Here is a 15,176-nt window from a genome sequence, read left to right as displayed (position 1 = left end):
TGGAAAAACCATAGCCTTGACTAGATGGACCTTTGTTGGCAAAGTAATGTCTCTGCTTTTTAATATGCTGTCTAGGTTGGCCATAACTTTCCTTCCAAGGAGCAAGTGTCTTTTAATTTCATGGCTGCAATCACCATCTGCAATGATTTTAGAGCCCCCCAAAATAAAGTCAGCCACTGTTTCCACTGTTTCCCCATCTATTTGCCGTGAAGTGATGGGACCAGCTGCCATGATCTTAGTTTTCTGAATGTTGAGCTTTAAGTCAACTTTTTCATTGTCCTCTTTCACTTTCATCAAGAGGCTCTTTAGTTTTTCTTCACTTTCCACCATAAGGGTGGTGTCATCTGCATATCTGAGGTTATTGATATTTCTCCTGGCAATCTTGATTCCAGCTTGTGCTTCTTCCAGCCCATAGGTTTCCTCATTTGAACTGGATTTCAGTCAGGGTCACAGGATGTTTCCTTAAAATGAATCATCATCTGAAAAGGTTGAGAAGCTTCCAACTAGGCCTGATGTTATTCCTGAGCTGATTCTGGCTAGGACTGACCAAATCAGTCTGAATTTTCCTTAGGGTGACCCTAAGCCTCCCTCTTCTAGTTTTACTTTCTGAGATTTTCTTCTGATGGGGACCTCCTGAAGGGAAGAGGGAAGTGGGTGGCAGAACATCCCTGCCTCCTTGTCTGGGTGACGGATCACAGGGTTTTTGCAACTGCAAATTTCTTAGCAGAAACTCAATGGCCTTCAAAGCCCAGGGTAGTAACAGGGTCCCACGCGGTCTGTGGAGAACCAATGGGTAGGTGTTCTGCTTGAAGGTGTTCACATTCAAAGCTAAAAATCACAAATCCAGGCCCTTAGCAACACAGATTCTGCTTGTTACTCCTGAATCTAGATTCTATCTCAAACCCCTTTAAAATGGGGAGACTACAGTTTAAAAGGGAGGAGGGGGATTGCACACTGAGTCCAAATGTTAGGGGAAGCATGCGGACTGAAATCACCCACCCTGGCCAATTACCTGAGTAACCATTTGCATGAGTTGTTTTAAGACAGGAGGTCCCAGTAAGGAACACGGAACTAATAGGCCACCACCAATGGGAAGAGTTAGGGAAAGGTCAAAAGGAGACACCACGTGTTCGACCACCTCCCAGAATCCTTCTTGCTGGCATCCATCTTGGCTGAGCGATGCTATGAGTGTGCCATCAGGAAGGACTCTGAGTCAGAATCATTGGCTAAAGACAACCCAGAAACTAATCCCATCACCATAAAACCCAAGACTGCAAGCCACGTGGCAGAACAGTCCTCCTAAGTGACCTTACCCTATTGCTCTCTGCCTAGGCGCCCCTTTCCAATAAAATCTCTTGCTTTGTCAGCACATGTGTCTCCTTGGACAATTCATTTCCGAGTGTTAGACAAGAGCCCATTCTCGGGCCCTGGAAGGGGTCTCACTTCCTGCAACAGAGTCCTGAAACATCAGTGTTTCCAAGCAACTCATTTGTCATCTTCTTTCTCTCTTCCCCTCACTTTCTCCAACTCTCTCTTTCAGAGAGACTAGTCTGTTTGCCTGACCCTGAGAAAAGAAATGGAATGGACAGATGGAACCATCTTAGGCCATCCCTTGCCTTTTTCCTTTTGTTCTTTTTTTTTTTTTTTTAATATTTATTTGGCTGCACCGGGTCTTAATTGCAGCATGCAAGATCTTTAGTTGTGGCAATGCGAACATTTAGTTTCCACATGCAGACTCTCAGTTCGTTGACCAAGGTTGAACCTGGGCCCCCTGAATTGGGAGCACCGAGTCTTAGCAACTGGACAACCAGGGAAGCCCCTGTTCTCTTTTCAGCAAATGGAGAACTAAGCCCAGAGGTCAAATAACCTAAATTACACAGTAATTTAGACAAGAAATAGTGGAAGCCAGATCTCTGGGGTTCTTTTCATTATACATGCAAAACCAGTCACCTTTTGAGTGTGAGGTGAAATGAGAGGAGAGTGGCTGTTCCAGGCCCCTTTCTCTGCTGTGCAACAGTTTTTATTGTCTGCTTTCTTTCTTTTTTTAATGTTTTGAAGAGAAAAGCAGACTGCCTCTGATTAGTTTGGTTTACTTGAACTGAATGTTTTAAATTCCATTCTGGTGCCTGAAAACAAACTTCATTGCCAATTTTGAATGGAATAAATAACAATATTTATTCTAGTTTCCTGAAGAGCTACCAAGGCTGCAGACTTGCCATTTAGTCAGATCAAACACAAATGCCTGAACTATGTCAGACACGTGAGGAATGCGGAGAGAAAGTCCCAAGAACCAACTGGATGCTGGCCTTGGGTTCCTCCTGGAGAGAGGCGAGGGGGCCTGGTTTCCCCACATTGCTGGAGAGTCTGCCCCCTCCCCCAGTGGGAGGGCATTGCTACATTATTTGTTAAAGATGACTCAAACCAGGGTCCCCCCAGGTTCAAGCCCAGACTCCCTTAATGATTTCTTTTTAATCTCGATAAAAAATGATACTCAAAAGAACTCATTCACCCCACAAATAGTTATCTACTATGTGCAAGGCATTATTCCAGAATCCAGTATTGAGTAACATGAAAAACTGCCTGGGGAGGAGCTTAAATTTGGGTCTAATGTGTATGAAGGGTTCCCTGGTATCAAATCCTTTTAGTAGATTATATCCTCTCTTAATAGTTCTTTTGTTTCAAAATGGAAATGATTTCATTTTTAGAATGAAAACTGACAGCAATTTTAAAAATTAGTAAAACAGCACAGAGAAGAAAGTTAAAAATTACCTATTTTGTTTTTAACAAAAATATTACATAGACTGATGAGTGGATGGAGGGGTTAATGTATGATAAAGCAAATACAGAAAAAGTTTAAACAGTCATAGCATAATATGGGCTTCCCTGGTCTCAGCAGTAAAGGATCTGCCTGCAATGCAGGAGATGCGGGTTGTATCCCTGAGTTGGGAAGATTCCCTGGAGGAGAGCATGGAAACCCACTCCAGTATTCTTGCTGGGAAAATCCCATGGACAGAGGGGCCTAGAAGGTTACAGCCTAGCGGGGTGCTGAGTTGGAAACAGCCGAGCAACTGAAGCAACTGCGCCGAATAGCATAACATAGGGCTATATAGTTCTTCCAGTTTTCCATATGCTTGACCATTTTCAAGCATCCTGGGGACAAATGTGATCATGTTTCATCACCTGAATTCCATCCACTGTGTTATAACCTATCTCAGCGTCTAGGTTCACGGGTTCATCTTCACTTCTGATAATTGGAATTCTACGGACTGTTTCCCAGAAGAATGTGTTATTTATTTAATCACACAGTAGTTTGCATACAGGAACTCAATCTTCATAGTCACCCTATGGGGAATGTACTCATTACCCTCAGCCTAAGCCTAAAATTGTGCACTTTATCTTCAAGGTCTTTCCCTAAACCCCAAGTTAAGATCCCTTTCTGGAGGGCTGGAACCGGGGACTGTGCTAGAGCTGTGGGGAAAGGGGTTTATTTACAGTCCCAGGAGTGAGGCCTGGCAATGAATGTTTTTGAGTGAGTAAATGAACAGGGTATACATGGTTGCAATTAAGGCTGCCCTGTAGGAACTTCTCTGGTGACCTAGTGGTTAAGAATCTGCCTTCCATTGCAGGGGATGCGGGCTTAATCCCTGGTTGGAGAACTAAGATTCCACATGCCACAGGCAACTAAGCCCGTGGGCCACAACTAGAGAAGCCAGTGGTGGTGGTGCTTTAGTCGCTAAGTCATGTCTGACTCTTGCAACCCCATGAACAGAGGAGCCTGGCAGGCTACAGTTCATGGGATTCTCCAGGCAAGAATATTGGAGTGGGTTGCCATTTCCTTCTCCAGCAGATCTTCCCGACCCAGGAATCGAACCCGGGTCTCCTGCACTGTAGGCGGATTCTTTACCAACCGAGCTACAAGGGAAGCCCCCAGAGAAGCCAGTGGGTGACTGCAAAGATCCAGCACGGTGTGGAAAAACAGAAAAAGACTGCCATGCACTCAGGCTCTTCCCAGGTGATAAGAAGGCATCCCTGAGGTCCAGCCCATGGCATGCCTAAGCTTGGAGCAGAAGGTGCTCACTGGAGAAGGGGCAACTGAGTGAGGTACCTGTCAGTTCCTCAAAGGTCAAGTGTCCACTTCCTATTCTCCAGCTTCCCACTCCCATGACAGGCCCTTGGAGGTAATCAGTGATATGCATTCAGATTTAAGATAGGCACATCACGATATTCACATTCACATCTTACAGGTAGACAGGCCTGGCATTGAATTCCGTCTCTACCTCTTTCTTAGCTGTGTGACCTTAGTGAAGTGAAAGTGAAAGTTGCTCAGTCGTGTCCAACTCTTTGTGACCCCATGGTCTATACACTCCATGGAATTCTCCAGGCCAGGATACTGGAGTGGGTAGCCTTTCCCTTCTCCAGGGGATCTTCCCAACCCAGGGATCGAACCCAGGTCTCCCACATTGCAGGCAGATTCTTTACCAGCTGAACCACAAGGGAAGCCTGTGTGACATTAACCAGGTCAATTAACTGCTTTGTGTCCATTTCTTTACTGTGAAACAGGCAAAAACTGCTTGATACCAAATTCTAGAGATGGCGGCAGCTGAGAGGAGGTCTGATGTCCAGTTGAATTGCACCTTGAATGATGAATAGTCCCCTTTTAAGGATATGTGTTTTTCTACTGGCAGCCTGGGATGGCAGAATCACCACGTCATTTACCAGCTGGTTCATTTGAGGCGAGATACAGTAGTCCAGCTGACCTCAACAGCTTCAGTCATAAAACGGGACTGATAGCAACAGTGGAACCTAATCTGATAAATCTGTCAAGAGTGTTTCACCATATTGTACAGGAGACATGGGAACTAACGTGGATTCACCCCCCTGGGCTAGGCACTGTTCTATATATTTTACATGTATTATTTAAATGTAGTGCTTGAAATAAACTTTATGTTGATTGGGTTTTCTTATCTTTATATTACCACCGAGGAGCCTGATGCTTCAAGATTGCCTGGAGTCACATAACTAGCAAGCAGTGGAGCCGGGACTCCAACAGACCTTTGTCTACCTAAGGTTGCCTTGGTCACGGCTCCACTCTACCACTCAGCCTCCCTGAATTGCCAGGCTCAGCCTATGGGCGCCTTTAACCCATGATCTTGGGTTTCTTACAGGTGACCCGGCAGTGCTTGTCAGAAATACTAAATCAAAATCTCTGAGAGCTCCGTGGTAGCCTAGTGTTTAGGATTCTGGGCTTTCACTAACTGTGGCCCAGGTTGGGGAACTGAGATCCTGTAAGCCATCTAGCACGCACCCCCTCCTCCAAAAAAAGAATCTCTGAGATAGCGGTGAGGTGGGGGTGATTAGAGGTCTCCATTTTACTTCATTTAATTTTTTATTTTTGGCCATGAAGCTTGTGGGAATAAACTCGAGCCTCCTGCAGTGAAAGTGTGGAGTCCTAACCACTGGACGGTCAGGGAATTCCCTAGAAGTCTTCATTTTAAATAAGCCACAACCCTCCTCTACCCCACCACAATGAGCCAGCGTGGACTTGGCTTTTCCTTCCTGGACGTCCCCCTCATGCCAGAGACTGCCTTTCTATTGTTGTTGTTAATCTCAGAGGAGTGAGGGGAGCGATGGCACCCGCAGAAGGAAGAGCTCGAGAGATTCTGATGGTGCAGGTGTACTTCCCCCACCCCTTTCCAAGGCTTCCTGAAGGTAGGTAGTGAACAGCACAGGAGGCCGTCTAAAGCATACAAACTCTGCAGTCAGACTTGCCGCCTTGGACAAGTCACTTAATCCTTAAGGACTAGATCTGATAGACAGATGCCTGATGAACTATGGACGGAGGTTCATGGCATTGTACAGGGGACAGGGATCAAGACCATCCCCAAGAAAAAGAAATGCAAAAAAGCAAAATGGCTGTCTGGGGAGGCCTTACAAATAGCTGTGAAAAGAAGAGAAGCGAAAAGCAAAGGAGAAAAGGAAAGATACACCCATTTGAATGCAGAGTTCCAAAGAATAGCAAGGAGAGATAAGAAAACTTTCCTTAGCAATCAATGCAAAGAAATAGAGGAAAACAATAGAATGGGAAAGACTAGAGATGTCTTCAAGAAAATTAGAGATACCAAGGGAACAATTTCATGCAAAGATGGGCTCAATAAAGGACAGAAATGGTAGGGACCTAACAAGGAGAAGATATTAAGAAGAAGTGGCAAGAATACACAGAAGAACTGTACAAAAAAAATCTTCACGACCCCAATAATCATGATGGTGTGATCACTTACCTAGAGCCAGACATCCTGGAATGTGGTCAAGTGGGCCTTAGGAAGCATCACTATGAACAAAGCTGGTGGAGGTGATGGAATTCCAGTTGAGCTAATTCAGATCCTGAAAGATGATGCTGTGAAAGTGCTGCACTCAATATGTCAGCAAATTTGGAAAACTCAGCAGTGGCCATAGGACTGTAAAAGGTCAGTTTTCATTCCAACCCCAAAGAAAGGCAATGCCAAAGAATGCTCAAACTATCGCACAATTGCACTCATCTAAAACGCTAGTAAAGTAATGCTCAAAATTCTCCAAGCCAGGCTTTAGCAATACGTGAACCGTGAACTTCCTGATGTTCAAGCTGGTTTTAGAAAAGGCAGAGGAACCAGAGATCAAATTGCCAACATCCACTGGATCATTGAAAAACCAAGAGAGTTCCAGAAGTACATCTATTTCTGCTTTACTGACTATGCCAAAGCCTTTGACTGTGTGGATTACAATAAACTGTGGAAAATTCAGAAAGAGATGCAAATACCAGACCACCTGACCTGCTTCTTGAGAAACCTGTATGCAGGTCAAGGAGCAACAGTTAGAACTGGACATGGAACAACAGACTGGTTCCAAATACCAAAAGGAGTACATCAAGGCTGTATGTTGTCACCCTGCTTATTTAACTTCTATGCAGAGTACATCATGAGAAACGTTGGCTGGATGAAGCACAAGCTGGAATCAAGACTGCAGGGAGAAATATCAATAACCTCAGATATGCAGATGACACCACCCTTATAGCAGAAAGTGAAGAAAAACTAAAGAGCCTCTTGATGAAAGTGAAAGAGGAGAGTGACAAAGTTGGCTTAAAACTCAACATTCAGAAAACTAAGATCATGGCATCTGGTCCCATAACTTCATGGCAAATAGATGGGGAAACAGTGGAAACAGTGGCTGACTTTATTTTTTGGGCTCCAAAATCACTGCAGATGTTGATTGCAGCCATGAAATTAAAAGACACTTGCTCCTTGGAAGGAAAGTTATGGCCAACCTAGACAGCATATTAAAAAGCAGAGACATTACTTTGCCAACAAAGGTCCGTCTAGTCAAGGATATGAGGAGATCCAACCAGTCCATCCTAAAGGAGATCAGTCCTGGGTGTTCACTGGAAGGAATGATGCTGAAGCTGAAACTCCAATACTTTGGCCACCTGATGTGAAGAACTGACTCATTGGAAAAGACCCTGATGCTGGGAAAGATTGAGGGCAGGAGGAGAAGGGGACGGCAGAGGATGAGATGGTTGGATGGCATCACCGACTCAATGGACATGAGTTTGGGTAAACTTCAGGAGTTGGTGATGGACAGGGAGGCCTGGCGTGTTGCGGTCTATGGGATCTCAAAGAGTCAGACACGACTGAGTGCCTGAACTGACTCAGTTTTCTATTTGTAAAATGAGCATGATAAACCCAATCTTCCAGGATTATGGTTAGAATTAGGTAAACTGTTTAAGTTTCTTGTGCCTCCCAACATTTGCCACGTTTGAAATTCATCTCAGCGATGTACCTCCAGTTCCTAAGACTGTATGGCACAAATGTGGAAACGATAACATTTACAAAGATAAAATCTTTACAAATCTCACAGTTGATCCTCACTAAATCATTTTCTTTTTTTGACCACACTGCACAGCGTGTGAGACCTTCGTTTCCTGCGTGCCTGGATCTCAGTGGCCTCTGACTCTCTGAGACCCCATGGACTGTAGCCCACCAGGCTCGTCTGTGCATGGGATTTTTCCACAGGAATACTGGAGTGGGTTGCCATTTCCTTCTCTAGGGGATCTTCCTGACTAAGAGACAGTACCCCCGTCTCCTGTGTCTCCTGCACTGCAGGTGGATTTTTTTTACCACTGATCTGTTGGGACAAGTGCTCGGTCGTTCCGACTCTTTGTGACCCAGAAGACTGTAGCCCGCTAGGCTCCTCTGCCTATGGGATTTTCCGGGCAAGAATACTGGAGTGGGGTGCCATTTCCTCCTCCAGGACATCTTCCTGCCCCAGGGATTGAATACATATCTCCTGCATCTGCTGCACTGCAGGTGGATTCTTTACCTCTGGGTTGCAGAGGAAGCCCCTTAGTTCCCTAACTCGTAACCACTGGGTCGCCAAGGAAGTCCCCCCTCAATAAAGAAATTTATGTGCATATACATACATGTGTGTAAAATGAAGAGGGAGGAGAACTCTAGCAATCAATGGTAGGGTGGGATGGACGACACGGTGTTTGGATCTGAAGCTCTGGATGCAACTCCAGCCTGGACCTGGCCAGCTCTGAGGCAGTGCCGGGGCCTCTGACAGCTGGTTTCTCCTTCACTTAACTTTCGCATCTTCTTTGTTCAGTGGTCAAGCCGGGTCCCACTCTTTGCCACCCCATTCACTGGGTCTTCTAAGCGGCCTCACATCCTTTAGGGAAAGATCCTAGACAAACAACCTTGGGTCCCCACTCTTGAAAAGGGCACAAGGCTCCTAGGGTTTTAGGGGAGCCTACACTGAAATCAGCTGGAAACTCAGGGGCGGGGGCGGGGGGGGGGTGCTCTTTACACGCATGAGGAAGGGCGGAGGCGCTCAGGGAGACCAGCACCCTCCCAGAAATGCAGAATCGCCAAGAGAAAATCCCTAAGAGGGCAGGACACTTGCAAAGAAGATAAAGGTGAATTCCAGGCATGAGCTGTCGGCGAGGAAGGGGGGCTTCCCCGCCCCCTGCGCCCCCAGGTGCGCGGCCCGCGCCGCCCACCCCCGGCGCCCGGCGAGGGAAGCCGCGCTCTAGGACCCGAGGAGGAGGGACTGCAGGGAGACCGAGCCTCCAGCGGGTGCTGCCGCGAGCGGCCGGCCGGGGCGGGGGGGCTGGAAATGAAAGTAAAGCGCTCCGGAGCCACATGGACGGAGCTGCCGGGGCGGCGGCGCCGGGAGCAGGATGCGGCTGCCCGTAATTAAATAGCATTTACTCTTATTATTACTAATAATAATAACGTAATCATACCTCTAGTCATAGCATACCATTTATCGGGCTCGGCGCAGGCCCGCGGGGAGCGCAGCCGGGCCGAGGTGAGTGCAGCGCGCGGCCCGAGCCCCGCGTGGCAGAGGCCGGGGGCCCGACCGCGGACGGGCGGCCGGCGCGGGAAGGGCTCGGGGAACCCGGGGGCCGCGCCGGGCCGGGCGGAGGCGCCGGGACCGCTGGCCTGGCCGGAGCTGCGCTGGGGACGCCCGGAGACTGCATGTTGCAAAAATAAAGACAGCTTCCTCCCCCTTCCAATCCCCTTTTCCTTGTTTTTGGGGCTCCCCCTCCCGGCCCCCGCGCCCAGCCCCAAAGTTTCAAAGTTATTGTGCGGTCGGGGGCACCTGCCGCTGGGTGAATTGGCCGCCTCTGCAAGCCCCCGGGAGGTGTCTCGGAATTTCTTGCGTGGGGGGCTCTCTCTTGGGCGTCCGGAGCTTTGGGGTGCGCGGAGGCTTTGCGGGTCCCCGCGATGGGGTTCGAGGGGATTGGCGATTGGCGGGGGCGGCGCTGGCAGCGCGCCCCTTCCTTTTGTGTGCGCCTTGGCCCCGCAGCGCCGGGAGTTGGAGGGACCGCAACGCGGGCGGAGGACAGCGGCCGCCAACGGGCCGCCCCTGCGGGCTGCGGCGGTCACGCGAGCCCGGGGATCCGGGGCCTGCGGCCCGGCCCGGGGGAGAGGGCGGCAGGAAAGGGGGGCGCGGTCTGGGTAGGGGGGCATTTCCGGTCGTGGGATCGGTCCCAGGACTCCTAGGCTTGCGAGGATTCCGTCGTCTGACCAGGTGCGCGCAGGGGCTTCGGGGGACAGCTCTAGCGCCTGTGGGGCGCCCCCTGAATATGGGTCCCCGAGGGCCACCCACCACGGCGGCCTCGGACCCCTCTACTATCCTCCGCGGGCCTCAGGGCCCTTCCCGGCCTGCCCCTTTCTTTCCCTGATTTCCCCTTAAAATCTGACCGGCAAGGACGTTTATAGGTGCCTGATTTGGGGGTCTTTCACAGAGACAAAGCAGTATTCCCAGGAGAAAAAAAAAAATCAGGATTCACCCTGATGGACTCTGATGGGTGTGATGCCTACATGCCATCAGTGGGGAAAAGTAGGGGCTGAAGAAGGGGGCTGAGCCCAGAGTGGGGGACTGGGGCCCCCCAGCAGCTTTGTCAGGGATTTCATTTCCCTGGGGCTGCTTACTGGGACTTTGGTCCTGGATATAAGACTTTGAACCCCAACTTCTTAGCATTTTCCCTCAGAGCTTGCAGTTCATCAAGTTCCATGGAAATAGCAGAATGCAGATCCTTGAATCCTCACACAAATGGGGTAATTATAGTATGTTTAGCAACTGTTGGACACAAAATTCCAGCAGAATCTTTCATTCTGTTACCAAATCTTCCTCTTCCCCTCTCCACAAATACAACCATACCCACCTTGGTTGTCTTTCCCCATTTTTACTTCCCTTGGAAATTGGACTGCAAGCTAGAAATGATGCTCAGCAGATCACAATTAGAGCAGGTTTGAGGTGTGGGCTTCCTTAAGCTGGGAAGGAGAAACCTGTTCCAGAAGGGTTGAGATCTGAGGATGGGAGAGAACTTTTGTGATCCCTGAGCTGGGATGACAGCTTCCCCAGTATCTCAGCAGTAAAGAATCTGCCTGCAGTGCAGGAGTCTTGGGTTCAATCCCTGGATCAGAAAGATCTCCTGGAGAAGCCCATGGACAGAGGAACCTGGCAGGCTGCAATCCACAGGGTCACGAAGGGTCGGACACGACTGAACATGCATGCACGTTCGTACTGGGATGAAGTTCCCTGGATACTGTGAATGACTGCTGGCTTTTTGTTTAGGATGAACAATTAAGAATGTGGGTTTTGGTGGATTATTTGGGGCTAAGAAGCTCTGTGGGATGATCTGGGCTCTTGAATCTTAAGTATAGGTCAGTTGAAGCATCAGTAGGTTTGGATTTGAGAATCCAAACATAATAATCCCTTAAATAGCACTTTTTAGTTTATAACAAAAGGGCTTCCACATATGTTCTCTCATCTGTCCTCCATAGCAACCATGTCAGCTCGACATTTTTCAATCTTAATTTTCCAGATGAGAGATCTGAAGCTTAGAGAGTTGAAGGTCTTCCTGGAAAGTCACACAACAGAGTTAGGATTCCTGCCTCATTTTCTGCCTCCGAATCTTCACCCTTCCCCAGAGCTGCCTACCTTAGCAAATTAGTCTTCAAGCGCATCTTACGGTGTATAGTGTGATGCTGTGGAGTAGGCTTGGGTTGAGTTTGTCACTTAAAGGCTGGCTGGAAAGAGAAAAGTTAACTCTAGTGAACCAATGAGAGAACAAGATGATCAATACTGGGGTCCAGGCGGTGAGAGCAGAGAGAAGAGAGAGCTCTCAGGGTAACCTGGAAAAGTTAGGGAAGGTTTCCTCCAGCAGGTGGATCTGGAGCTTGAAAGAATGAGGAGGTGTGGCTGGGGTGGAGAAAAAGTAGGGGATTCTGGGCTCCGCACCACTGCTTCTGCACCGGGACGTTGATATACATTTTCTCTGATTCTTCCAGCGGCTCTTCGAGGGGTAGCCATTATTATCTCCATTTCACAGATGAAGAAACTGAGGAACACAGGATTTATGTGGCTGGTCACCCAAGGCCACCTGGCTGGATTTGAAACCAGTTCTGTGTGACAGTTGAGTGGGCTACATGGTGTCAGAATTGGACCACCTCCATCCCAAATACGCAGAGCAACAACAGGGACCCAGACAGTCTGAACTGGCAAATGCTCTGGTGGGGGTGCCCAGGCTAAAGGTCGGCAGGCTCCCCAGGGCCAGAGAGTTTCACTGAACCAGCCTTGTGTCCCATGGTCTTATGGGGCTGGCCCAGTGCAAGTCCTCTCAGGCGGCTTCTGGAAGCCTGATTTTAGAAGGCAGACTGGTAATGGAAAGAGACTGGGTCCCGAGCATGGAGATCCGAGCTCAGTTCCCGGTGCCTGCCAGCGCCTGATTTGATACTGCCGAGGAGCTTGTAGCTTGGAAAGGAGAAGGATACGGATGATTAACCCGAGTCTTCCAAGGACAGAAACTGGTTCTGATTCACCCTCTGTGTCCCAGGCCCCCGTGGAAGTGCCAGGAAGACACGATCAACTATTGTCTTGTCAAATTGAATAATGTCCCAGTGTAGAGGAAGAAGATTTATTTTGCCCTGGGGGTTGGAAGGTCTTCCAAGAAGAAGTGCCATTTAAAACATTGGAAAGGAAAAAAAAAAGAATAACGTGTTGGAAAGATGGGTTGAGAAAGGGCATTCTAAGGAGAGGCACTGAGCTGGACAAAGGCAGGGCTGTGTAAAGTCCGAATGGGCAGGTTGTCTGGAATACCCCACAATCTAGGTGGCAGGTGTGAGTTCAGGTTCAAGTCAGGCTCTGCCACGTGGTCCCTTGGGTTCTCCAGCCCCAAGTTTCCTTTTCTGAAAAGGAACTCTGAGAGTTGATGATGTTTTATGGTAACCTCTGTGAGAAGCCCAGTGCCCAGGGATTGGGACAGGAGACTCATATGAGAGGAACTTTGCTGTTCAGTGGCCCAGTTGTGTCTGACTCTTTGGGACCCCATGGACTGCAGCACACCAGGCTTCCCTATCCTTCACTATCTCCTGGAGTTTGCTCAAACTCATGTCCATTGAGTCAGTGATGCCATCCAACCATCTCGTCCTCTGTCGCCCCCTTCTCCCCCTGCCCTCAGTTTTTCCCAGCATCAGGGTCTTCTCCAGTGAATTGACTCTTCACATTAGGTGGCCAAAGTATTGGAGCTTCACCATCAGTCCTTCCAATGAATATTCAGGATTGATTTCCTTTGGGATGGACTGGTTTGATCTCCTTGCTGTCCAAGGGACTCTCAAGAGTCTTCTCTAGCACCATAGTTCAAAAGCATCAATTCTTCAGTGCTCAGCTTTATGAGAGGAACTAGGGGAGTTTAAAATTTTTTAGTAACTTCACAAACACCAATCCAGTGATTAGCTAGTGGCCAGCTGTTGTGAGTGCTTTCTCCTGGATGAGCTTATTGAATCTTTATGATAGCCGTATATAGGTGGGTGCTATAATTATCCCCATTTTACAGATGGAGAAATTGTGGCACAGGAAGGTTAAATGTCATCCTGTAAGTGGCAGAGCTGGAGGGCAAACCAGGGCAGTCTGGCTCCTGAGTTGGCCCACTGGGGACCAGGTGAGGCTAGGCAGGAGGAAGGCAGGAGACTCGTGGGGCTGGTGGTACAGTTGAGACAGCAGAGGGTGGAGGTGTCCTCTGAGGGAGTCTGACTGCAGCTTCAGCTGGGGTTGATGAAGTGACGGCTATGTGTCAGCTCCCTGGAGCCTCCACGGAAGCCAGCTCCTTTCATCACATTTAATGGTCCATAGAAAATGGGCTCGTTTTCCTTTTCTCTGTCAGCACCAGCTATGGGGCTCCTTCCCACCTTATTTATTTCTCCTAGTAAGTCTGTTTCTTTGCAAGTGCCCTGATGGCTTCTGCAGGTGCGTTAACGCCATTTCACCATCAGGCCTTGGAGGCCCAGAGGGAAGGGGAGGCAGCCTTTCTGCATCCAGGAGCTGTCTAGAGTCGACTTCAGTTGTGCAGCAGTTCCTGAGCTCCGGATCAGAGCCTAAGATTCAAGCTTGATGGGCACAGCAGCTACAGCGCCAGCAATCACAGCTGGATGTGGCTGTGTGCCCACCCTGTGCTTGCACTTTCTGTGTGCCTTCTGTTACCAAATCTGCTAGCAGGCCCATTTTGCAGATGAGAAGACTAAGGTTCCCAGATCATACGACTGAGGTAGAGCAGGAGGGTCAGGGGCAGCCCAAGCCCAAGTCTGAAGTCTTAGCTGCCCTGCCAGAGAGATGCTGTCAAGCTGTTTCAGTTTCCAGGGAGCTCTTTGCTTATTCTTTTTAAAATATTTATTTATTGATATGGCTGCATGGGGTTTTAGTCACAAGATCTTCATTGTGTCATGTGGAATCTTTCCTTGCAGCACACAGACTCTCTAGTTGTGGCACACAGGCTCCTGAGCGTGCGGTCTTGGTTGTCCCGCAGCACGTGGGATCTTAGTTTCCTGACCAGGGATCAAACCTGTGTCCCTTGCATTGCACGGTGGATTCTCAACCACTGGACCACCAGTAAAGTCTCTTGAGCTCTTTTCTTACCTGCCTGGAAACCTTAGTTATCTAACGTTTGTGTCTCGTCTCTCATTCACCCTCATGGTAATCCTTCACAATAAGAGAAATCTCTGTTAGTCAAAAGAAACCGAGGGGCGACCCACCCACCCTCAAATTCTTCCTGCTCTGTCCACAGCGTGACTCAGAGAGGGAACCAACCGAGTGTCAGATTCCCTGAGACCAAGAGCTGGGGTCAGCCAGCGAGTGTCTATCAAGCACTTCCCTGAGGGCTGCAGGCAAAGGTCAAGACTGTGACTCTCTTCAGAGTCTCCTCTATGCTCTGGAGCATTCCGTGTCAAACCCTGTCCCTCTGCAGGCAGAGGGATCCAAAGTCCTGGCTTTCGTTGCCCGCTCCAGCACACACTAGCTGTGTGAGGGGGGTCACTAGCATCTCCTCAGTCTTGGCCTCAGTCTTCTGGTCTGTGAAATGGCCTTGCTGATTCAGTCCCATCTGCCTCAGGTTTGCTCTGAAACTTAAATGACGGAACTTTGAAAGTTATAAAGACCACCCAGTGTGATGGCCATGAATACTGAATAACCTCCAGACTGTTCCTGAATCTTCTCCACTGCCCGCCTTGATCTGGGCCTTGACCCCCACAGCAGGCAGCCTCCTAACTAACCTTCTACCTTCGCCTCTTAGGACCCACCCCCAAGGCAGCAGCTAAGGGGTCTTCTCAATATTTAAAGGAGACCTTGTCAGGACCCCCCTGGTG

General features: G+C 48.9%; 1 protein-coding gene across 4 annotated transcripts in view; it reads left to right on the top strand.

The window, feature by feature from the left end:
- The first annotated feature begins 9,079 nt into the window (after window positions 1–9,079).
- Window positions 9,080–15,176, top strand: part of ZC3H7B (zinc finger CCCH-type containing 7B) — a 55,138-nt gene continuing 49,041 nt past the window's right edge. For all 4 annotated transcript variants that reach the window (XM_040233218.1, XM_040233217.1, XM_040233216.1 and 1 more), the window contains exon 1: window positions 9,080–9,339. The gene's annotated coding sequence lies outside the window, so the exon portion shown is untranslated. The remainder of the gene's footprint in view (window positions 9,340–15,176) is intronic.

The sequence above is a fragment of the Oryx dammah genome, unplaced genomic scaffold (assembly GCF_014754425.2).
Source record: "Oryx dammah isolate SB20612 unplaced genomic scaffold, SCBI_Odam_1.1 HiC_scaffold_29, whole genome shotgun sequence".
NCBI classification, from domain to species: Eukaryota; Metazoa; Chordata; class Mammalia; order Artiodactyla; family Bovidae; genus Oryx; species Oryx dammah.
The sequence above is the reverse complement of the archived record's forward strand: the minus strand, read 5'-3'. Positions and strand labels throughout refer to the sequence as shown.